This window comes from Sus scrofa, chromosome 2 (assembly GCF_054392235.1).
Source record: "Sus scrofa isolate SSC_HxYL_T2T_F1_AM1 chromosome 2, Sscrofa_HxYL_maternal_Yorkshire_Landrace_v2.0, whole genome shotgun sequence".
In the NCBI taxonomy this organism is placed as follows: Eukaryota; Metazoa; Chordata; class Mammalia; order Artiodactyla; family Suidae; genus Sus; species Sus scrofa.
Genome location: NC_139384.1, coordinates 109,562,501 through 109,587,986, shown reverse-complemented (window position 1 = coordinate 109,587,986; position 25,486 = coordinate 109,562,501). Strand labels below are relative to the sequence as shown.

Here is a 25,486-nt window from a genome sequence, read left to right as displayed (position 1 = left end):
CAAAGATAATTAAAATTCAGTTTCGCAATTAAGGGGAAACTAAGATTGAGCTTCCATACTTTCTGTTAAGATTTTTCAAAAATTATGGAAACTCCAGGCAAAGACCATATTATAAATGTAGTAAACAGCAATTCTTTTTACATGATAAAATAACTCAGAGGAAATTTCCTTTTAAGAGTTGATAGTTATTAAACAAGAAGCCTACTAAATTTTAAAAGAAATGCACTGCCAAAGAAACTAAACATGGACAAAAACTACTTAGGCTTAAAACACAGCTAGTTTCTCAAACTTCTAAGAGCAGGAATAGTCTGAGAAAGCTGTCCAGCCTCCAAAATGACATGGTTTTGATTTCCTACTTGAAGATGTGACTAAGAAGCAAAATGGAAAAGAAAAATCTGAGAAGAGTCAACAGTCATGAAGAAAAATGAAGAGAATTCCTCATAGAGGGCAAAAGAATTGTGTATTGCCTTCAAATCAAGCAATAAATCTCAGCATTTTCAGAAGAAAAGAGTAAGACAAAGAGGTATAGTAACAGAAAAATATCTATTTCAGGACTCTGTTTTTTACCTGTTTGCTTGTTTACATCCAAACCTGCAGCATATGGAAGTTCCCAGGCTATCAGTCAAATCAGAGCTGCAGCTGTAGGTCAACACCATAGCCACAGCAATACCAGGTCCAAGCCACACCTGCAACCTACAGCACAGCATGTGACAACACTGAATCCTTAACCCACTGAGGAAGGCCAGGGATTGAACCCACATCCTCATTGAGACTATATTGGGTTCTTCACCCACTGAACCACAACAGGAACTCCTATTTCAAAACTATTTAAATATGACTCTTAATTAGTATTCACTAAGTCTAGAAAATGTAGAATTAGAAATGTAGTTAAATATTTATATGAGGGAAAGTTTGTTTAATGTAAATAGTTTTTAAGAAAGTTAACTTAGGAGTTCTAGCTATGGCTGAGCGGTTAATAAACCTGACTAGTGTCCGAGAGGATGCAGATTTGATCCCTGGCCATGCTCAGTGGGTTGAGGATCAGCTGTTGCCATGGGCTGTGGTACAGGTTGCAGTCATGGCTAGGATCTGGCGTTGCTGTGGTTGTGCTGTAGGCAGCGGCTACAGTTCTGATTCCACCTCTAGGCTAGGAACCTCCATATGCCACAGGTCTGGTCCTAAAAGGACCAAAAAAAAAAAAATTAAAAAAAATTTATTTGTACCATTTTTGAAAAATTTTCAAAGGTCAAGTAAAAATTAGAGAAAGCAGGTAAATAAAGTTACTAGTTCTGAGACCTGACAAATATTCCTATTCAGTGTTCTTTGGCTAATAAAAATCCCAATTAGAATTGAAGGATCTCATAGAGGGATTATTTGGCTAGTTATAAGGAAGACCAAAAGTGAGAGAGAGAAAGCCCATTACCATCTCTATTGTGTGAGGGACAGGGCTGAGTATGCTCCACCTGTGAGATATGACTTTCCTTAGGCAATTCAGAAACTCCTGAATTTCTGCAGAGTGGAGTTAAAGTTATCTGGACCACTTGTAATGTATATTACAGGTTCAAAGAAAAGGTGAGCACCTTGGGGAGATAACCAAAGAGGATATGGAGATTGAGGGGATAGAGGAGAAGGGAAGAAACAGAAGACAAACAGTGATTCGTTAAATCTAAATGATTGTAGATTTAAAAGAGGAACTTATCAGAGAAGTTTGGGTGAATTGAGTGGAATTAAAGAAAATTCTCTAGAACCCTAATTCCATGAGTACTTTACAATTTAGAACATGACTTGAATAAGTAATAATTGATCTTTTAGCTCATTCTTCTACATTTCTTATTTCTACTATCTGGCATTGTCAATGCAGGAGTTTGGGTCACTGCTGTTGTGTAGGTTCAGTCACTGGCCTGAGAACTTACACATGCCTTGGGAATGGCTTAAAAAATTAATTAATTAAAGTTTTCTAGTGGCACAGTGGATTAAGGATCTGGGATTATCATTATAGTGTCTCAGATTGCTTCGGTGGTGCAGGTTCAATCCCTGGCCAGGGAACTTCCATGTGATGTGGGTACAGAAAAACAAACATACAAACTAACTACTTAGGAAAACTTTCATATGAAAATTTTCCCCTCTCAAAATGTGACTAATTCTACAGGTAACATATGAATCTGTAACTAAGTAATTAGTAAAAGAAAGTTTGGTATATTACAAGATGCAATTAAGGGAGTATGGATACAAAATTTTTGCTATTTTTATCTCCAACATGATTGGGCAGCCATAATTGTGACTGTATTTAAATTTATCACAAAGATGGGATGAATGCAGACAGAATGATAAACAACTTATTTCAAATATGGTTCAGACTAGAATATAATTATCTCTAGCCCTAGAAAGCAAGAATTGAGTTAGAAGCTTTGTAGCAGATAAAACTGTATAGAAAAGAAAGCTCAAAGCTTAAGAGAATTTTCAGACAGACTTAGAGAATACGAATTGTGACAGATATGGATAGTTGCCCACATAATGCCCATTCTAACATGCCTTAATAACAAAACCACCATTTCACTTGCAGCAGCTTGGTGCCCAGTTAAATAATGCTTTCTCTTCCCGATTTTATCTACAGTATCCATGTGATAAGTTGCTGGATTCCCTAACAAGAATTTCTCCTTCCGATCTACACTTTTCATTAGATTTCTACTTGGCTTATGGAGAAATCCTGAATATGAAGCAGAAGTGTACCTATCCTAACGGAGGCCCCAGCTGACAGACCGTATAAACTACCAGAGGTGTGAGTAAATAGACCTTCAGATGAATTTATCACTCAGTAGAGGAGTCCTCCAGCTGAGGTCCCAAACATTGTAAAGCAAAAACAGGCTATACCCTCTATGGCCTGTCTGATTTTCTGACTCATAGAAGTTACAATCATAATGCAATATTACCTTTGGAATAATTTCTTACATGGTCACAGTAACTATAATAGTAAGTTGTTAAGTATACGAATTATTCTTAAAAATACAAATTTGGTATATAGAAAATTTTAAAGGCTCTAAAGAAATCAACCAATATTTAATATGTCTTTAGAAAACCTATTCACGAGAAAAGTCCCTATCTAGGTTAAACATTTGAAAGCTCTGACATAATGCGTTAAAATATTGCTGTTGATGTATTTAAATTGTCTTGAAGCTATACAATATTATGTGGATTTAAAATCTACAATTTCAAAGTAAGAGGTCTGTCTCATTAAATTAAAAAGTGCTTCTGGGTAATGGTACTCATGTGAACAAACCGTTTTTGATATAGCAAATCTGAAGGACTATGCAGAGAAATTAAATTCATAAAGTATTTTTAAGTATTTGAGGAAAAATGTTGTTATACCATGTTTTCAAATAATCTTCATATGAGATTTCACTAATTATAGTTGCAAAGAAAGATAGATCAAGAAGTAGCATTTCCACAAGCTCTATAGAATGTACTATTTCTACCTTGAATGCTATCACAAATTAAGAATCACACAGGAAAAAGCCTGAGCTATGAGAGTTTGTTACTACATAGGTACCTCTTCCCTGTGGAGATCACTGTCTATCCTTTGTCGTACCTCTTCCCATGAGAACTTTTTTCCTTCTAGATAGCAGTCAGATGCATCTAACACAGATTCTTATTTATCACTTCTATTTTAATCACTCAAAAGTTAGACAAATCAAGCTTGGAAAACTTTCCCATAAAAGGAGAAAAGATATTTCCTAAATAAAGTAAAATGTGAAATTTTTGTATAATCTTTGAAATACTCACTTTTCATCAGTGGATAACTACTATTTCATTAGTTACAGAAAACTAAGTAGAACAACAAAGACAACACATTTTACAAAAAAAGATAAAATATAATAAAGTCATGTTTCCTTTTAACAAATTTTTGAGTAATATAAGTGTACAACAAGAGTAAAATAATAGAAGTTCAAAATTGTATGCCTAATTTAATGACACTATGGTTGGGGCTTTTTATCAGCAGGAATAAACAAAAAAAACAAAAAATTATTTTCACAGTGTACTTAGGTATAAAACAAACCTGATACAAATTCACATTTTCAAAATATGTTAAATATGTTTGGGGCTTAATTGTGCTTTCATTTCATGAGTAATAAGTGCAAAAAACTTTATAAATTTAAGATTGAAGAGTCTGTACTCTACTGTGCCTATTACTATTTGAAATTTGAACAAATGACAAAAATAGTCTAACTTTATGTTAGGCAAGCTCCTGTGCCCTGTATTTCTTATAAATGGACATTAACAGAGCGTCTCAAAAATCTTACTACTGATGCCAAGAGCCATATTTAAATGGCAAGACATTGAACAACAAAGACAAGTGGGTTGCATTTGGTGAAGCAGCACTGTAATTCTAACCTTCAAACACAAGTTAAAATTTCATGAGGTTTAGAAATACAGACAGTTATCTGCAGTAACTTTCAGCTGCAGCTGAAAAAAAAGGAGAGTATAACTCAGTAATTTTAACATCTATAACATTCAGTTTCATTAATTTGATTGATTCAAATACAAGTCAGAATTGCTGAGAATTTACTGAAAATATATCACTATGTAGGAGAAATGTTTGTTGAAATGGTAATCAATGCAGAAAAAAAGCATGAAAAGTCAGAGCAATATAAGAACACAGGTAAAAATAACTGCAGTAAGTTAGACTAAATGTTAATATTCCTTTCTCTAACCCCAATAGTACTTAGCATAAATAAATACTTTTGAAAGCATTGGCAGAAATAAAGTCAAAAACCTAAACCAACAAGAATTTGGGATAGTTGAATAACAAGATTAATATTGACAGCTTATTGAAAACAAGAGGCAAAAGTTTTTTTTTTTTATTCACTCTGAGGTGATTCTAACAAATGTGCCAATACTACTTAATTTGTGCATAAGACAACTCACCAAAAATGACTTGCCTGCAATGAAAATGACTTAGGTAAATATCAACTGTTTCCAACCACATTTAAATTTTATTTACTTCAACTCTAGTATTCTCTTCTTGATCATTGTAATTGATATGGGTTGATTATAAGGACACATGGAATAAGAGAAATTTGAAAGCCCATGTATATCATATGACCTCAGAAAGCTGAGATTTCCTCATAGAAATTAATAAGGAATAAAACTGGAAATTGTATGTTATGTGTAACTAGGTTGTGGAAGATACTCTAGGAGGTTTGGTCAAGAGTCCTCGGGATTCCAATTGGAAGGATTTAGAAGTCTTGTCCAAGTAGAAAATAAAGGCAGAAAGAAATACAAGAAATATCTGAAACAATTATAGCTAGTTTTATCAAATTAATGTCAAAAAAAAATAAAAGCATAGATCCAGGTATCCCAGAGAGCACAAAGTAAGATACATGTCAAAAAAATTAAACGTGGTCATATCATTTTCAAACTTGAAAAAAATAAAAGAAAAAAAAAAAAAATCCTTGGAGTTCCCGTCGTGGCGCAGTGGTTAACGAATCCGACTAGGAACCATGAGGTTGCGGGTTCGGTCTCTGGCTTTGCTCAGTGGGTTAACGATCCGGCGTTGCCGTGAGCTGCGGTGTAGGTTGCAGACACTGCTCGGATCCCGCGTTGCTGTGGCTCTGGTGTAGGCGGGTGGCTACAGCTCTGATTGGACCCCTAGCTTGGGAATCTCCATATGCCGCGGGAGCGGCCCAAGAAATAGAAAAAAGACAAAAACAAAAACAAAAATCCTAAAGGAGCCAGGTCAGGAATGCGATGGAACAGTACCTTATTATTGAGAAGCAAAGAATTACATTCCACTTACATTCAGCAACAAGGCAAGCAACAATCAAGTAGAAATATTTAAAGTGTTAGAAAAAAAAATGAACAAATAACATGGACCTCAAGTAGAAAACAGTAAAAAATATATATATATATATACTATTAATTATATAAAAATGGTCTAAATACGCCAATTGGAAAATAGAGATTGTCATAGCGGACCAAAACACAAAAAAATAAAAATATACCTATGTATTGGTTTCTTTAAGAAACCTACTTTTAAAACACATACGTTAAGTCAACAAATAACAAATCCTGCAGAGGGTGTGGGGAAAGGGTATCCTTCTCCGCTGTTGGTAGGAATCCAAATTGGTACAACCAATATGGAAATATGGAGGTACATTGGAAAACTAAATATAGAACTATTCTATGACCCAGCAGTTCCACTCCTGGGCATATATGGAGCAAAAATTTTCACGTAAAAAATACATGCACCCATATGATCATTGCAGCACTATTCACAACAGCCAAGACATGAAAACAACCCAAATACCTGTCAACAGATAAACAGATTAAGCAGTTGTAATGCCATTTGCAGCAACATGGATGGAACTAGAGACTCTCATACTGAGTGAAATAAATCAGAAAGAGAAAGACAAATACCATATATTATCACTTATACCTGGAATCTAATATACAGCACAAATGAACATTTCCACAGAAAAGAAAATCATAGACTTGGAGAATAGACTTGTGGCTGCCCAGGGCGGGGGGGGGGGGGGGAGAAAGGGAGGGAGTGGGAGGGATTAGGAGCTTGGGGTTAACGGATGCAAACCATTGCTCTTGGAATGGATTTACAATGAGCTCCTGCTGTGTAGCACTGAGAACTATGTCTAGATACTTACATTGTAACATGAAGATGGGAAGAAAAAGTATGTATACATGTATGTGCAACTTGGTCCCCATGCTGTACAGTGGAAAAATAAATAAAAATAAAAATAAAAAAAGATGTGGTATACATACACAATGGAATACTACTCAGCCACAAAATAAACAAAATAATGCCATTTGCCACAACATGGATGGAACCAGAGTCTCATACTGAGTGAAGCAAGTCAGAAAAAGACAAATATAATATGATACCACTTATATCTGGAATCTAATATATGGCACAAATGAATTTTTCCACAGAAAAGAAACTCATGGACTTGGAGAACAGACTTGGGGTTGCCAAGGCGGAGGGAGAGGGAGTGGGATGGACTGGGAGTTTGGGGTTACTAGATGCAAACTATTGCATTTGGAATGGATAAGCAGTGAGATCCTCTATATAGCACAGGGAACTATATCTCGTCATTTGTGATGGAACATGAGGGAGAATAATGTGAGAAAAAAGAATATATATATGTATATATTATATATATGACATTCACTTTGCTGTACAGTAAAAATTGGCAGAACACTATACATCAACTATAATGGATAAAATAAAAACTATTAAAAAAGACAAGTGATTTAAACAGATGTTAAGATAAAAGTTTATAAATAAACCAACAAAAATAAATAAAACACATACATATACATGTACATGTAGGTTAAATGTAAAGGATTGGAGAAAGATATACCATGCTAATGCTCATCAAAAGAAAGGCTGTGGTAGCTATATTAACTTAAGACAGAGCAGACCGCAGAGCAAGGTAGGTTATCAGAGATAAAGGTGGCCATTGCATGATGATAAAGAAGACAATGCTTCCAGAAGACAGAAAAATCCTTAACGTATATGCACCTAAAAACAGAGCACCAAGCTACATGAGACAAGAAATAAGAGAACTACAAAGAGAAATAAATGAATGCACACTAATGTAGCTGGAAACTTGAACACCCTCTCTGAGGAAGGCACAGATCCAACAGGCAAAAAACATCATTTAAGTATATAGTCGAACTTAATATCACAATCAACTAGATATAACTGACATCTATAGACTACCTCACCCAACAGCATCAGAGTATTCATTGTTCTCAAGTTTACAAGAAATATTCACCAAGGTACACCACAGTCTGTCATAAACACACCCTACCAAATTTAAAAGAATTAATACAATATCTGCTTTCTGATGACAATGGAATTAAACTAGAGATAAGTAATATAAAGACAGCCAAAAAATTTCCAAATACTGGGAGATTAAATACCATACACAGGTCAAAAATCTTGAAAAATTTAAAAATAAATTGAATGAAAATAAAACATACAACTTACCCAGATGGGTGAAATGATAATATCAGCAAGATAGCTAAAAAGGAGGCTCCCCACTCCTACCCTACAGCAACAACTATTTAGCAGCCATCCATAAATACAAATTGCTTTTGTGGGATCCAGATGAGAGCCTGAAAAACCCAGGAGTAGTCCAAGGTAGTAGAGGGACATTTTGGGAATGCAGGACTTTGCCCAGGTGTCAGGATTGCCAAATATGGTTGGCTACAAACATGAAAATGGCCCAAGCCCCTAAAAAAAGTCAGTTATGGGCTAATATGGTCTTGGTTCTGGCACTAATACTATCTGCCAATGGATCTGGGAGGAGTCCCACCTATCTATGCCTTGGATAACAGGTACACCAACTTGAACTGTGGGCCATGAACGAAACCCTATGACTTCCATCCAGCCCCACTTAAACATACTCCCAAGCCAGTCTTGACTGCCCAACAACAACCTATCCAGATACCTGGTAGGAGGCCTCCCAGGAAGCTGGCAAAGGGCCCCCCACCCATGCGCCTGGTAAAAGGCTGACTATCTGAGGACCCAATTCTGGATCCTTGTCCCAGCACTAGCCCTACTGATCAAAATATTGGAGGCAGTTCCTCTGTCCAGAGACCAGACAGGATCCATGTCCAACCAAACCTACGGCAGCAGACCCACCAATGGTGAATGCTACTTGGCAGAGCAGCAGCCATATGACCAGGCTCCAACCCCACTTGAGTGAGATCCCAAAGACCTGACAGAAAAAATGTCTTTACCTGCCAAAACCAGTCTGTAAAGACTAAGAGGTATTTGTCCCTTCAAATGCACTGGAATCAATGTGAGACAGTAATGATCATAAAAAAATCAAACAGGACACAATCAAAAGAAACTAAAAGAGCTTTTAGGAACCACTCCACAGAAATGGAGGTCTATAAATGGCCTGACAAAGAAATTAAAATAATCAACTTTTAAAGAAGTTCAATAAGATGCAAGAGAGCACCAACAAATAAATGAAATCAGGAAAATCGTTAACAAAATGAGAAGATTAATAAAAACAAAAAATATTTTAAAAAGAACCAAGTAGAATTTCTGGAGCTGAAGAATGCAATGATGGAATAGAAACCTTCAATAGCAGACTGTATTATATGATATTGTGATGAGTAATCTCTTTTCCCTCTCCATGCAAAATTCAGCATCATTTTATTGATATCCACAAAGTAACTTATTAGAATTTAGATTGGGATTGGAATTAATCTGCAGATCAACTTGGGAAGAACTGATACGCTGACAGTCCAGAGTCTTCCTATCCATGAACATGGAATGTTTCTCCATTTATTTAGTTCTTTGATTTAGTTCAAATTTCTGTAGTTTTCCTCCTATAGGTCTTGCACATATTTTGTTAGGTTTATCCCTAAGTATTTAATTCAGAGGGTGCTAGTGTAAATGATAATGTTTTTAACTTCTACTTGTTCATTGCTATTATACAGGTCAATTCTTGCAAATTTTTCTATGTAGTCAATCATGTCATCTACCAACAATTTTACTTCTTCCTTTCCCATCTATATGCTTTTTTTCCTTTTCTTCTGTAATCACACTAGCAAGGACCCACAGTAAAGTATTTAAAAGAGTGGTGAGTGGGAAAAATTCAAGTTTCTCACCATTACATATAATGTTATTTATAGGGTTTTTTTTGGTGGAATTCTTCATCAAGTCAAGGAATTTTTCTTCTATTCTTAGGCACAGAGAAATTTTAGGGCAGTGAAATTTTTGTTTGGTACAATGATGGATGCATGCCATTATACAGTCCTCAAAACCCACAGAATATACAGCAACGAGGTTGAACTCTAAAGTAAATTATGAACTTTAGATGCTATATTGTCCATGTACTTCATATATTTTAACAAATGCACGAGTTATTCAGGATGTCAACAGAGGGTGAGGTTGTGCTGTGTAGCGAAGGGGATATAGGGGAATTCTCTGTACTCTCTGGTCAATTTTGCAATGAACCTAAAAACTACTGCTAAAAATCAATTTTGTTAAACATTCAGTTTTTTTTTAAAAAAAAAAAACTTGACGCTGTAACATATGGCTGCTTATTCTTTCTTCTGTGGCAAAAATATTCATGAGTCAATAGATGTATATTTCATTTGCTTGTTATCATTTTTATTGTGTGATCTGGGCAAGTTAATCTCTTTTAGCCTCAGATTTCTAGTCCATCAATTGGGATTAAAAAGATCTATTTCTTAATACATTCAAATTTAATTATATTGGAATTTAGGATGATTCACTGTATGAGTTTTTAAAATTCATTCCTCCTTTGCATTTATTTTAATTACCTTTAAAAATATTATATAGTGGTTTGAAAATAATGTACATCTCAGGTTGGTAAAGGCTTTTTCTTTTCCCTCACTACCATGTTGCTCAAATCTTTAGTCTTTCTGATTTTCTAGTTTGGAATCCGTATTTTTACTGGCTATCCATTCTTACTACGATTTTTCTATCTAATGCTAACACTGTTCTATATTTCTGGCCTTTTGAAGGAGATATGATCTTTAATAGGCTTCTTTGAATATTGTTGACTAGTACAGTAATCTCCAAACATTTCTGATCACAATCACTATAAGTAAAATAGTTAAGTGTGTATATACTACATGTGTATTTTAAATTAATAAAATTTACACACTTGTGAATAATGTGATTTCAGCTACAGACTCTGAAAATAATGAAAAGAACTAAGGTTAGAGGTATGAACAAAAAAATCAGACCATCTTTGAAAGGAAATTTTCTTGGGTAAGGTCATGAATCAGGCCAAGTCTCTCAATCACTGAAGTGGCTGCTTCTGCTATTCAAGGAGGCTTATTAGCATTTTGGTCTTTGGGCTTAGACATTTCTAAACCTATTTAAATGACCTAATTCTAATACTCAGGGGCCCACTCTCTCCCAGTAAACATGCTGACATTTATATAAGAAATCTGGCAAAGCTGTGAACTGAATTTACATTGAAATCCAACAAATTATAGATTCTAGCCATGTATCTAATTTCCAGCTGACTAAAGCTTTCCATTATAAGGAATGGAGATACTTAGGGTCCTCACAGAAATTCTTTGGCCTCTGAACTTGCCAAGGCATGATATTATTTTATTTCTATATTCTCTGGATTGTATTGAAACAGAGCCAGCTGTATATACTTGATGCTACCTTCCCTTTGTCTGCTAAAGACTAGCCTTAAATACTTTATTCCATATAATTCTAGATAATAATGGACTTATTTGTTTTACCCCAATATACCAGAAACCTCCTGATTTGAAATGGCAATGGAAAACCATTTTTCAGTCCAAATCATATCAAATCAACAAATCCTATTTCCATCCTTAAGGATCTCTAAATATTTTAAGTATGAAGTGATTTAACTTGGAAATTAAGTGCTTCTAAAAATTGTAGGAAGAGTTGAAGACATGTGTTCTAGGTCTGGACTGATGGGGCATGTTGGAATCAAGAAGCTACCAAAGCTTTTGCCAGGGTAATTGCCTCCATATACTCAGAGAGTTGGGGGCATGATGGAATCAAGAAGCTACCAGTATTACTGCCAGGGTAATTGCCTCCATATACTCACAAGAGAGTTGGAGAAAGAACCAAGTGTGATCCAGGAATTAGTAAAATCAGGAAGACTCTGCACTTCATGTCTTTAAAATGGAGCCTGAACGTTTTAGAAGCTGAGAAATGCATGCCTAGATAATGACAGCAGAGAAATTTTATGTTCCATAACAATTCTAGTTTTATTACTACTCATGTTGTTTTCTAATTCTACTTGAAAGTTCATATGTTTACTCTTGTATGTAGTACATATACATACATATACATATGTGAATATATAATTTTTTTCATTAACTCAAATATTCCTCAACACATTTTTAATTTTTAGGTTCTATTTTTATTTTTCTGTAGTATATAGCTAACTTGTACCACCACAAGTGAAGATCTGAACATTACCCAACTAGATAACGTTGAGAGTCAAGCAAAAGTCACAAAGAATTTTGAAATACAATGCTTTTATCAATCTCTTTTTATTTAAAATGATGGAAAACAAATGGAAAGAATGAAGAAATGGACACAAAGACTATTATACACAAAACTTTATAGAAGAGCTAATAGAGAAGTTATGCCCTATGATCTTAAAGAAGATCTCTCTGACATTATCACTGGAAAAAAAGAAGAAAACCTTAGACATTGCTTTGAGGCTTCAGGTTTAAAATGCCGGTACATAAGATGTTCATAATATTGTTCCTACAGATCACCAATTAATGTTCTCATGATTCTAAGTGAACCAAAGATAAGGCTATGGGCCGAAATCTGGGTAAGATTTCTGCCTAATAATTCAAGGCACATTCTTGTACTATATATAAAAAAATCCACACTCTGGACCAAAATAAATCTCTCAGAAAAGATAGGATAGGATATGCACAAAAACTCAAAATACAGTGAACAGCCCTTGTCACCGACAAGTATTGGCTTCTCTCCCTCTTATATACCTAAGTAGAACTATGTGGATTCACACATTATATTCAGAAGCATAGAACTGAAAAAAAGCAAGGAAGGAGCAGAACTGGGGAAGATTGAGCATTATCATGTTCAAAAGAAGAATTCCAACAGTAAATGTATCTTGGAACAGAAGAAGCTGAGCACTGAAGCAACAGATGATGGAAGCTCAGTTTACAGAACTACTTTACGAATTGCAAATCAAGCTCAGGGTGGTGCTTCAGGCTGAGATATAAGAGGATAAACCACCTACCATCAAGCAAATAGAAACAGGAGCTGTGAGACATGGTACCTATCCTGAGGGCAAACACTCTGCCCACTAAAGGCAAATAAAAATACATCTATGAATTACTACTTCAGTAGAAAGGAAAAGAAAATTATCTTTAATAGTCAAGGGAAACAATAACTTTGAAAATAACCTTCACAAGAAAAATATATACTTGAAAAAAAAAAAATCAAGCAGCAGCTTGTTGTCCTCAAAATAATGCAAGAGGAAATGAGTTATAGGAAGCAGAAGCAAGAAGCCTTAAGGATAAAACTGACTGAGTTAAGATGGAAAGGGTGCTGGCAGCATAAAAGAGTGGCATAATAAAAACCCACATTGGAGGGAGTCCCAATTGGATTTGATTACAGAAAATCAAGTCACTGGTATGGAGGATGAATTTGAGAAACATATCCATAATGTAGAGAGAAAGATTAAAAACTAAGTAACATGCAAAAAGCATACACAAAAAATCCAATCTAAGAACTAAAAGTTATTAGATTTCCAGAGAAAGAATCAAAAGCATCACAATGCACAGTGATAGAGACAGAATTATCTCAACAAACAAACTTGGGAGTTCCCATTGGGGTTCAGTCAGTTAAGAAGCAGATATTTTCCCTGTGAGGATACAGGTTCGATTCCTGGCCTTGCTCAGTGGATTAAGAATCTGGTGTTTCAGCAAGCTATGGTTTATATTGCAGGGGTGGCTCTCCTCTGGCATTGCCATAGCTGTGGTATAGGCCAGCAGTTGCAGCTTCCATTTGACCCCTAGCCTGGGAACTTCCATATGCCTCAGGTACAATGGTAAAAAGAAAAGGCAAAACAAAGCCTGAATTTATACCAATAAGTTCATCATATGGGCTCACTAAGGTATGCCACATCCACCTTTTAATGAACATTTATTTGATCCCAATATTTTGCTCTTATAAACAACCTACATGAGAAGCCTTATGTGTATTTGGCTTCATACTTGCGGCGATGTATCTTAAGGGTGGATTTCAATCAGTAGAATTGCTGGGTCAAAAGACTAAACATATGTTATTTTTTTTTCTGATAGTGCCAAATAATTCTTCAGTGGATTTGCGTATTTTATCACGCTTAACAGTATCATATGAGAATGATTTTTCTCCAGAGCATTGCCAACTGAGTTCATGGTCAAACTTTTGGACTTGTGTCACTGTGCTACTAAGAAGTGGTATTTCCCAGTGTAATTTTGGCTTACATTTCTTTTCATGTAAGTGATGCTGAACATATATTCCTATTTTTATAGGTAATTTGGCTATTTGCATTGATTCTCATATTTCCTTTTTATGTAATACTTTTTGGTCTTCTCAAGTTTTAAGAGCTATTTATTTGAAGATTATCACTTTAAGAAAAAATCTGATAATATTTTCTTCTAGTTCATCTCTTTCGATTTTGCTTATGGAGCTTCTCTTACCCCCATACACACAGATTTTAAAAATATATTTGACAGTAAGTCTACTTAACATCCATTACCAAAAACAGCTATAAATTTTTTGTGATGCAAACTTAAGAGTTACTCTCTTAGTTAATTATACTATATTGCATATGTAAAAGTTTCTATCATTGACATAATTTATATCATGTTCTGATGATATTTATAAAGAAATGTTTTCATCTTCACCCACTTTGTTCACTCCTTAACCATCCCCCATTGGCAACCACCTATCAGTTCTCTGCACCTATGACCTTGGTTTAATGAAAAAGTAATTCCACATATAAATGGGGTCATACAGTATTTGTCCTTCTCTATTTTACTTAGTATAATGCCCTTGAGGTTTACCCATGTTGCAATAAGTCACAGAATTTCACTATTTTTACAGCTGAATAATATTATATATGTATATATATAATATACCATATACCACATTTTCTTTTTTTAAGTTTGTCTTTATTCAACACACTTGATCATTAAACCAATAATATAATCAAACTGTCACATCTGGCTGCAGTGACTATGCCAGACGTTAACCCACAGCGCCATGAGAGAACACATGAAGTGTTTTTGGATCTATTTCTACATTTCCATTCTATTCCACTGGTTCATCTATTCATGTGCCAAATACACACAGCTTTAACCAACACCTTTAATAAAGATTCTACACAGTATGTTCTAATATCTGGCAAGGTTATCCCTTACTTTTTTTTTTTTTCCTATTTTCAGAGTTTTTTAATCTGTTCTTGATTTTTCTATATGAAGTTTTATTGAGAATTCATTTATATACTAACTTTAGACCTAAATCCTCATAATGTAGAATTATCCTAAGAAGACTAATGTCTATTACAGTTCATTATTTTGAAATTCATGTATATTTGAATATTCTAAAGTTTCTATCATTCTTATTTATGTTTCTAGGCAGTAAATATTTTACCTCCTTTGAAATCTTCTTTCATTGTGTCTTCTAATGGGTTACTTACTGTAAGCTACATAAAGGCTACTGGTTTTAATATATTAATTCTTTCCTGTTACCTCAATAAATACTCATTGTTTCTTTTGTGTTTTTGATCAGGTGCACTACTTATCACATACCAATAGAGAACTTACCTCATCTTCCAGTGCTCAAGGCTCTTAATTTCTCTGGCCTGAATGCATTTACTAACACCTATAATATCACCAATAAAATCCTGTTGGTAATAGTATGTATACTTTCCTTTTTCCTGACGCTAGTGGAAAAATAATTCCTCATTGTAAAAAGATGCTGACTTTTTGAATGAGGTATATATAGTTTTAACCATGTTAAGGAAATATTTATTGATTTCTCTCCCATTAACTTTTTTTCATTTTATAAAATCAAGAGTAGGTATTGGATTTTATTGAATGCCTTTTTAGCATTAACGGATATGATACAATTTCTTTTATGAGTTGATTTGTGAATTGTATTGATTTCCTAACATTAAACTATACTCACATTCCTGCAATAAACTTGGTCATGATTTAGTATTTCTTAATAAGCTAAAATTCCTTGTGTTAATATTTTATTTAGGTTTTTCTCCAATCTCTAGATTTTTTTCAATGATATAGTGTACGTAGTATGTTTGGAGTTTCTTTTTTAATGCTCTGAAGCAGTTTTAGTAGCATTGAGATGACCTGGATTTTGCTTAACCAGTAGATTTTCTCCGTGATATGTTTTGCTCTAGTGCTTGTTTTGGAGGTGTGGAGGAGAAGGCATGCGGTCTTAGGTCTTTGATAAACTTATCTATTCTAGGGAATTTAGTCTGGTTTAATTTTGTTTCCTTTGGTCAATTTGAATATGCTATATTTTTTTAAAAAATTACCTAATTCATTTAAGCTTTTGATATTTATAGCTCTATATGAAAAGTAGTCTAACATTCTTTACTTTTAATTTCCTGGGTTTCAATATTTACTTGGCCTTCCAAGTTCTTATTTTATATATTTGTGGCTTTTTCCCTTTTAATTTTTTTATTAGATTAGTTGATAGTCTATTTGTCTATTCTTTAGAAAGAGTAGCATTTTACTAATTTTTTCTGTAATTTTCCTATAGCTACTTATTTTCTACTTTCATCTGTATTTAATCCTTATTATTTAATGATTTTTTCAATCTGTATTTATTCAGCATTTATTTATGAATAATGCTCTAGCTAATATTTTAATTGTATTTCATGGTCTGGTATGTAGTATTTTTGATTATTTTTTAAGAAATATTTATATATTTAATACCTTTTAGACAAATTTAAAAAAAAAAATATATATATATACACACATATATCTAATCTAGTATTGCCTTATTCCAAGCTTTATTTTTATCTAACATCTATCTCAGTTATAAGCCCTAATTTCTTATTTTTATTTGTTTTTATTTTTTAATATACCTGTTCAGGTATTTTTCTGAAGCTTGTATTCAACTTACAGTTGGGTTTTGCTCTGTGATTAAACCCCAAAAAATGTATTTTAATATATGAATTGAACACTACTAATGACTTTAAATATTTGAGAATTTAATAGTTAATAGAAAGAATAATTTACTAGTTATGGTATATAGCAAAGAGAGTCTAACAGGAATGACCTAATATTCAAACAGGGATAACTTAGGGGTTTGGGATTAAGTTATACATATTAGTATATAAAACAGATAACCAACAAGAAACTACTTTATAGCACAAGGAACTATACTCAGTATTATGTTATAACCTCTAAAGGAAAAGAATCTGAAAACAAATAGATATATATGATAACTGAATCACTTTGCTGTACTCCTAGAAATAAAACATGGTAAGTGAACTATAATTCAATAAATAAGGAAATGAAACAAGATTCTAATCTACTGCTTACTATCCAAGTATGTGCTCTTTTACTTATAGCCTAAAATTTGGATCTCTAAGTAGAAATCATGACAGTAACATCATAGTGTTGCTGAAAGGGTTATATGAGATGTTAGTGTAGTCATACTGGGCATAGAGTACTAATTTTTATTTTCAGTAAAGCATAATATAAAGTAGAAATTCAAATTTATCAATTATTATAATTAATATATCAAACTGCATTAAAAATTCAGGTATAATAATAGTAATATAATAAGCTGTTTATAAGAAGTAATGTAAGACACAAAAAAATCATAATAAAGACTGTCAATAAGCACATTAAACAAAATTTTTTAACCTATAAAGAAATTATCACAATGAACCCCATCAATATGTGATATCAACAGTCTTTTTTCAGTCTTTGGTAGGCCAGAAAAACATATGAACAGTGAAACAGAGAGTTTGAGACACAAAAATTAACAAATGGTAAAGTAATAAGCTCTTCACAAGTACTGTTTCATAATGTGTAGTTGTATAAAAAGTGGGGCATATACTAACATATTAAAGAAATCCCTTAATAAATTCCCCAGACTAAAACTTAGAGAAATATTTTTGGACACGATGTCTCAACTTTAATAACAGTTCAAATAAACTAAACAACCGCCTATCGATCACCATAAAATTCCCTCTTAATAATTCTTACTTTCATGGTTAAGTCATTAGAGCATTTTTCTGAGTATAACAAACATTGGAAGGTATTCAGCCAAGTCTGAAGTATGGGACAAGTTCATAACCATTGTGAATAAAAACTGAAGATTAAAAGTAAATGAACACATAATTCTATTCTAGAAATGAGAAAAAGGGTAGGGGGAGCTAAGAAAGAAAAGAGAAAATTTTTAAAAAGCAAAAAACTGGGAGTTCCCTTTATGGCTCAGCAGAAATGAATCCGACTGCAATCTATGAGGATAAAGATTTCATTCCTGGCCTTGCTCAGTGGGTTGGGGATCCTGCATTGCTGTGAGATGTGGTATAGGTTGAGAGAAGGCTCAGCTCTTGGCATTGCTATTGCTGTGATGTAGGCTGGCAGCTGTAGCTACAATTTACCCCCTAGAATGGGAACTTCCATATGTGTGGGTGCAGCCCTAAAAAGCAATAATAAAATAAATAAAACAAAAAGCCAAAAAAAAAAAAAATTAAAGGAGTTCCCGTCATGGCTCAGTGGTTAACGAATCCGACTAGGAACCATGAGGTTGTGGGTTTGATCCCTGGCCTTGCTCAGTGGGTTAAGGATCCGGCATTGCCATGAGCTGTGGTGTAGGGTGCAGATACAGCTCAGATCCCTTGTTGCTGTGGCTCTGGTGTAGGCCGGTGGCTACAGCTCCAATTCAACCCCTAACCTGGGAACCTCCATACGCCATGGAAGCGGCCCAAGAAATGGCAAAAAGACAAAAAAAAAAAAAAAAAAAAAAAATTAAAGAAAAAGAGACATCTGATCACTGAATTTTTAATCTTTAGATTTTAAAAAAATCAATAAAAATAGAATAAAAGCTAATTAGATTTTAGCCACAATCAAATCAAATAAAGAATAAAATAGGGAGGAGTTCTCACTGTGGCATCTCTGGAGCCCTGGGATACAGGTTCAGTTTCCAGCTTGGCACACAGAATTAAGGATCCAGCATTGCTGCAGCTGTGGTTGGGTCACAACTTCAGCTTGGATCTGATCCCTGGCCCAGAAACTTCATAGACCGTGGGGCAGCAAAAAAGGGGGGTGGGGGAGAGAAGAATAAAAAAAGGGGAAACTTAGTAAAAAAGTTGACAGTAGCCATAACCACACAATAGGGGCTTATTTATAGTGTTTCAGTAATCAGTGTATTTTATCAAGCTAGAGTGTTTCAAATGAAATGGAAAAAAATATCGAAAATAACAGAAAAGAAAAAACTTAGACAAATAATCATGAAACAAACTTCAAAAATTAACACAGACTTATCTAAAAAGTTGCGGTAAAGTAGACAAAGGCCTGAGGTAGTAATAGCTAAAAACATCTTGGAGTGATTGAAATAAATGGATGATTTTAAGATGATTAGTAGAGTACCATTCTGCTGCTTCTGCATTAATCATTTAGGTGGAAAATATACTATTCGAGATAGTTAAATTTCTAACACAATGCTTTTTACCTATGGCAATTAATTGTTAAAAGACAAAAAAAAAAAAAAAAAAAAAAAAACCATTTTCAAGTAAATTTCTTTGGCACCTGCCATACACACACAGTTCTCATTTAGAAACATGTGACCTTGTAACATTTTATAAAAGCCAATTACCATGCACCCTCTCAATAAACTGAATTCCATTTGAAAGGCTCCTAGGGGTACCCTGAAACTTTCTTTTGGATTAAGAACAGCCAAAATTAAGTTGTCTTTTTGAGTCATATGAATTGAAAAGCATTTGCCCTACATGTGTATGCTATAAATTCTTTCAAACAGGTAGTATGTTTCTTCATAGAAGAAGATGCAAAACTGATCTTTCAGCTGATCAGAGATAGTCTGATCAATTTCTACTTCAATGATTAGAAGATAGTTTAATACCTACGTAATAAGATCAGTGTCAAGAAGTAGTTTGGATCTCCTCAGAAAAGAAAATCATGGACTTGGAGAAGAGACTTGTGGCTGCCTGATGGGAGGGGGAGGGAGTGGGAGGGATCGGGAGCTTGGGCTTATCAGACACAACTTAGAATAGATTTACAAGGAGATCCTGCTGAATAGCATTGAGAACTATGTCTAGATACTCATGTTGCAACAGAAGAAAGGGTGGGGGAAAAAATGTAATTGTAATGTATACATGTAAGGATAACCTGACCCCCTTGCTGTACAGTGGGAAAATAAAAATTAAAAAAATATTTTTATAACACACACACACAAAAAAGAAGTAGTTTGGTAATAGTTATTTTCTTGGATACGCATGCTTTAAAAAATATTTTTTCAGCAAGTGCCTATTACATTTTTCTTTAATTTTCAGTACAAAACAATTTAGCCTTTTCCGTCTTGTAGTACATGCTTCTCCATCTACAATGAAATTTAGGGTTCATGCAAATTTGTAACATGTTGCTTTTGCTATTTCTTCACCATTGCTTTATCAATTCTTCAGGATCTGTTGTGCATTCACATCCTCTTTCTTTTAGGCCTTTCACTCTGTTCCCACTTCTCAAAGTTGCCCAAATCTCATTCTCCATCATTCTCCCTGAATTTCACTTTATAGCTCAATGCTCATCAGAGCCTTTGAAAAAAATTCCACGCAGATGCCAATGATTAATTAGATCATGTGCCCAAACCTGATGTAGTCCAATTTTTCTCAAAGACTTGACCCCCATTGCTTCCTGCAAACTCTAAATATGTGATTTTAATATGACTTAGTCTGCATCTTTGTATTATTTTAGTCTGAGACACAAATTATAAAAAAAATTAATTATAATCAGATAGAGGAATCTCTTAGGATATGTCAACAAATTTGTTTTCATTCTGTGTATTACAAATTAATCCTTCCAGGAACTGGAAACAAATTACACAAATTAGATATTTAACAAGGATTAATGCCTCAACCAAGCTAAAAGACACCAGGAGTGACCCCTTCTTAGGAAATTCAGAAAAGAAGAGGATCAAACAAAGCAAACCATGGAATAACTTGATTACTTATTTTAAACAAAAGGAGACTATTGGAGACCCATAAATCACATAAAAGCATCTCCATAGAATGTGTATGAAATCTCACATGAGGCTGAAGTATCCTGGAAAAAAAAGTGTCCATTTTCCTACTTATTTCCCAGGTTTATTCTATAATTACAATAGTGAAAATATATTTAGTTGCCAATTTGTCTGCTAGTAGTATTATCTTTCTATCTGCTAGTAGTATTATTTCTACCTATAAACATACCAGGAAAAATATTTCCTATTTAAAATTAATTGTTTCATAGTACAACTTTCTCTTAGGTTTTATTAACTATTCCATGTATTCAGTGCTATCTTATTAAAAATTAATCAATACACTTTCACTAATTTAGTCAATTTATAGTGTTTTCTATTCTAAGAAAAAATGTGGTTTCTATAAAGTGGCTAGGTCATTAGAAAATGTAGGTAAGAATGATCACTTCATTGATTTTTTTTTCATTATCAAATGTGTACACTTATATTCAAAACAAGATATTTGTAAATTGATGCAGCAAAGTATCTTTAAAAACTGACTCTACCAATATTAGGAACTAAAGGTTTACTTACCCGAGCACTGCTATGCTCATATGTTCTATATGCTGCTAGGTTATGGTGTTCCTTAAAATTCACCAGATTATCCTATCATGAAGTTTGAAAGTTTGAAAGCAATTTTGTGAGCAGAGCAAGCGTTCAATATAGTCTGAGCCAACTCAGTTTTAATATATTAATTATAATGTAATTAAGGATCATAAGAGAGTTTCAAAGTATAGTGAAACTATACTCCCAATGAAATATAGAAAGAATTTGTTTTAGAGGAAATTTGAACTAAGTAGATTTTAAGGCTCTAACACTCTAATATTCAAAGTCACTTAGAAACCTGAATGTTATACTGAATGTTAGTACAACAGATATATCAAAATTAAAAATAATCCCTATTTAAGTTAGGCATAACCTACCACTGAACATTACTGTTTCTTAGAGTAGGACCAATTAATTTTAAGTATACAGGGTGGCATGTTGAGATTAACATTGAATATGGCCCAAGTGACGATTTTTATTTTTGATAATACCTGTAAATAGGTACATAATTACAGCTAGCTAAGACATTAGTATTCATTACTTTCCTATTATTCACTCATCACTAGCCTAGATGATTTATGCATTGTATTAGTTAACTATATATTCAAATAAAATGCATATATGCATTTATAAAATTCACTATTAGCTAAATTATAGGCATACTGACACTTAATACAGCTGATATAATATCACATTCTTCATATGAGTGCAACAAATCCTATAACCAGTTTGTCAGTTTCATTTTTGCATTTGTTTATGTAATTGGCATCTTCATCTCCCAAGAGATTGTAAACTCTATGAGGGCAGAGATCATGCCTGTTTTTGTTCATCACTGTAGCCCCAGTGCCTTATTTAGTGATTTGGCAGGTTAACAGATGCCCAATAAATATGGATTTAATAATTCAGCAAATGGATAATATGAACGGCTAGAGTGTGATCTCAGAATCAAAGCATGCTAGTACAATTTCTCATGTATATTTTTTTTTTACAAGTTGCCCTATGCTTTTCGTTATTTAATATAAAGCACACAAAAGCACAAAATAAAAACACTAAGAATATGATACTTGAAAGGAAATATCATTATAGAAGAATACTTTAACTGTATTAAGTGCCTTTGATATCTAGATATTATTTGAACTGTTGTTCAGTAGATTAATCATTTAACTCCTTTGTGAAATAGGTATCATTATTATTCCATTTTTGCCAATGACTGCACTTAGTCTTATAAAGTTTGTTACTTTCCATATAAATCCTCCAACTACTAAGCAATGAAACCAAGATTCAAACCCACAGTGTCTAACTCTCATGCAGGACTTAACATCTGTAATATACTTTCAATTTTTCATGCAGGACTATCAAGCATGTATTCTTACATGCTTACCAGTTTTTGATTAAATATTTAGAAAGCTTCACAGTTTTTCCTGAAAAAAAATAAAATCTCAGTATTTAACTACTAGCGTATTTTTATTTTTAAACATTCTCATTATCTCTGCTGTGATTAAAGACCCTTGGTGAATTCAGTATAAATTCACAGACAATTACTAGGTTCATTGTTAAATTGAACTTATTAATGTGTGTGTTATTTGTGTATGCATACTAAGTGCCTTTGACATCTAGATATTAGGTGATTCAATGATACAAGATACTTCAAAACCAATTGTTTAGCAGTTCTGGTTTGATACAGAGCAATCATTTACCTTTTTTAAATGCTCAAAAACTATGTAAAGTACACAAAACAACACATATCATCTGGGTTCTTATCCACTAAGGTTTGAGGCCAATTTTGTTACTATCCTTACTTGACAACACAGCATAACTTGGCCTTGATTCTATTGCAGGCATCATTTAAGGTCAAGATATAGTGACTCATAGGCACATTATAGCAATGAACCTAGTAACTGTATGGCAATTTATACTATTCATTATTTCTGGATATGCAGACTCTACTTTGAGTGACAGGTACATTTTAGTTTGTCTAATTTCAAGGATCACTCACGTATGTTTGAATTTTCTCATCAGAGTTGCCACCGTTTAACACTGGATACTCATCCAAGGCTACAGTTTTTGGAATCCTTACACATTCTCACACGTTTTATTTTCCACGTTATGATGCTGGCTAAAGGTACTATAATTCCTACAAGAAAAAGGGATGAAAATAAAGGTGTGTAATGAACACAGAATAGAACTACTGCTTTAACAATTCCTTAGATGAGTGTCTATCAATCTGATTATCATCTGACACCTTACTGTTTATAGTTGCTTGCTTGTAATAGAAAATGGTTGATTTTTACCACTGTCCTTCCATGACTTATGTTTAGCTCCTTTCCCTTGATACTCAAGCCCTAAGCCGTGATAATTTTATTAACTCACCACATCAGAAAGAGCAATTTTACTTCCTTTTTCAAAAATTCAATTCCTTTCTCAGAATATACATTACTTATGTCACTATGTTTATTCTAGATATATTTTCATTGATCCTCTTTCACTGCCTCATATCCAATTCACACTATAGCTTTTATTTAGCTTTCTACTAGCATAATACATAATCTATTTAGCTTTCTACTAGCTATTGTTTCATGTTATGCTCTCTATTGCTATTACTACTAAGCTTCTGTTCAAATTTCTTTCCCTCCTCTATAAGCAGAATAGTCTTCTAACCAATTCTTGGTTCTCACATCTATTCTCTATAATGTTGCCAGAGTGGTCTTTCTAAAAATAAAATTGATCAGATTTATAATTATCAATTCCTCTATCAATATTAAGGATAAAGTTCAAACACCAAATTTAACATATAAGGACTTTGGCCGCTACCTTCCCACATAAGCCCAAATTCCCACCTTTACTATTATAGACTATCTTTTAGCTGCAACTATCAACCTGTAGTAACTGGTAAGCCTTTATACATACCCCAATACCAGAAATGCACTTTTTGACCACTCCTAAATATGCTACTGGCTACTAATCTTTCTAAACTTCTTGGATCATCTTTCCCATTGGAAAGTCTTTGTAGTATACCCACTGCATGTGAAAGTTCTCAAGCCAGGGGCTAAATCCAAGCCACAGCTCTGACCCAGCCTGGAGTTAGAGCAATGAAAGCAGCCTTGGGAAGGGGAACCCATACCTTTGCAGCAACACAAGCTGAGTTGATAGAGTCAGATTCTTAACCCACTCTGCCATGAAAGGACCTGCCTGCTCTCTGCACATTTTTATCATGTCACAACATTCTATAGTAATAGTTGGCTGTCTCTTTTGCTAGGCCATCGACTCTGTAGGAGGCAACATGTCCAAGGGTCCCACAATGATCTTCCCCTGCTGATGTCAATAACGTTGTCAGTCATCTCTCCAGAGTAAGTTTGACTTATTGATTTACTTTATTGTTAGAATATGGCAGAAATGATGAGATGTCCCTTCTAATACTAGGTTATAAAAACACTGAGGCTTCCATCTTGCTTTCTTGTCCTAAGGGAAACTAGCTGCCAGGCTATATTAAACTGTCTTATGGAGAGGATCAGGTGGCAAGGAACTTGGGCATTCCCATGGTAAACAACCAACAAGAAACTGGACCCTGTCACATGACTGAGCTGAGAAAAGGACAACAAGATTTTAGGTGAGACTCTACCCCTTTGGGCAGCTTGACTGAAACTTTGTGAGCCTCTTTGATCCAGAGGAACCCAGCTAAGCTTTTCTCAGATTCCTAACCCACAGAATCTGAGACAATAAATGTCTGATATTTTCAACTGCTACATATTTTAAACTGATAAATAGATTAGTTATCTATTACTACATAACAAATTGCAAGTGTTAATATTTTTAAGTTTAGAGAACTTATTTGACACAATCATACATAATTATCATTTTTATTAAGTGAATTAATCAGCTTCACTTGAACTTACTTCTAACCCTCCAATATATTTGGACATTTAAACTTCAACTTCATTAAGAGTCTTCCAGTCATCCAAATGTGTTACAAGGCACAATTTGCGTATGTATATCCAGGTGCATACAAGTCATTTTGCAATAGAAAAATCAGAAGAAATGCTAGAAATATTTTTCTCTAGGATCATACTTTCTATTCAACAATATAATGATATAATACAAGGCATAAGTTTATTTTAGGTTTTAAAAATCAAACGACTCATGTAGGTG

At 33.9% G+C, this 25,486-nt stretch overlaps 1 long non-coding RNA gene across 1 annotated transcript in view; it reads right to left on the bottom strand.

The window, feature by feature from the left end:
- LOC110259423 (uncharacterized) overlaps positions 1-25,486 on the bottom strand; it is an 80,958-nt gene that overhangs the window by 26,664 nt on the left and 28,808 nt on the right. Inside the window, exon 2 of the long non-coding RNA XR_002341821.2 lies at positions 23,337-23,474. This is a non-coding gene — a long non-coding RNA (uncharacterized LOC110259423). The remainder of the gene's footprint in view (positions 1-23,336; positions 23,475-25,486) is intronic.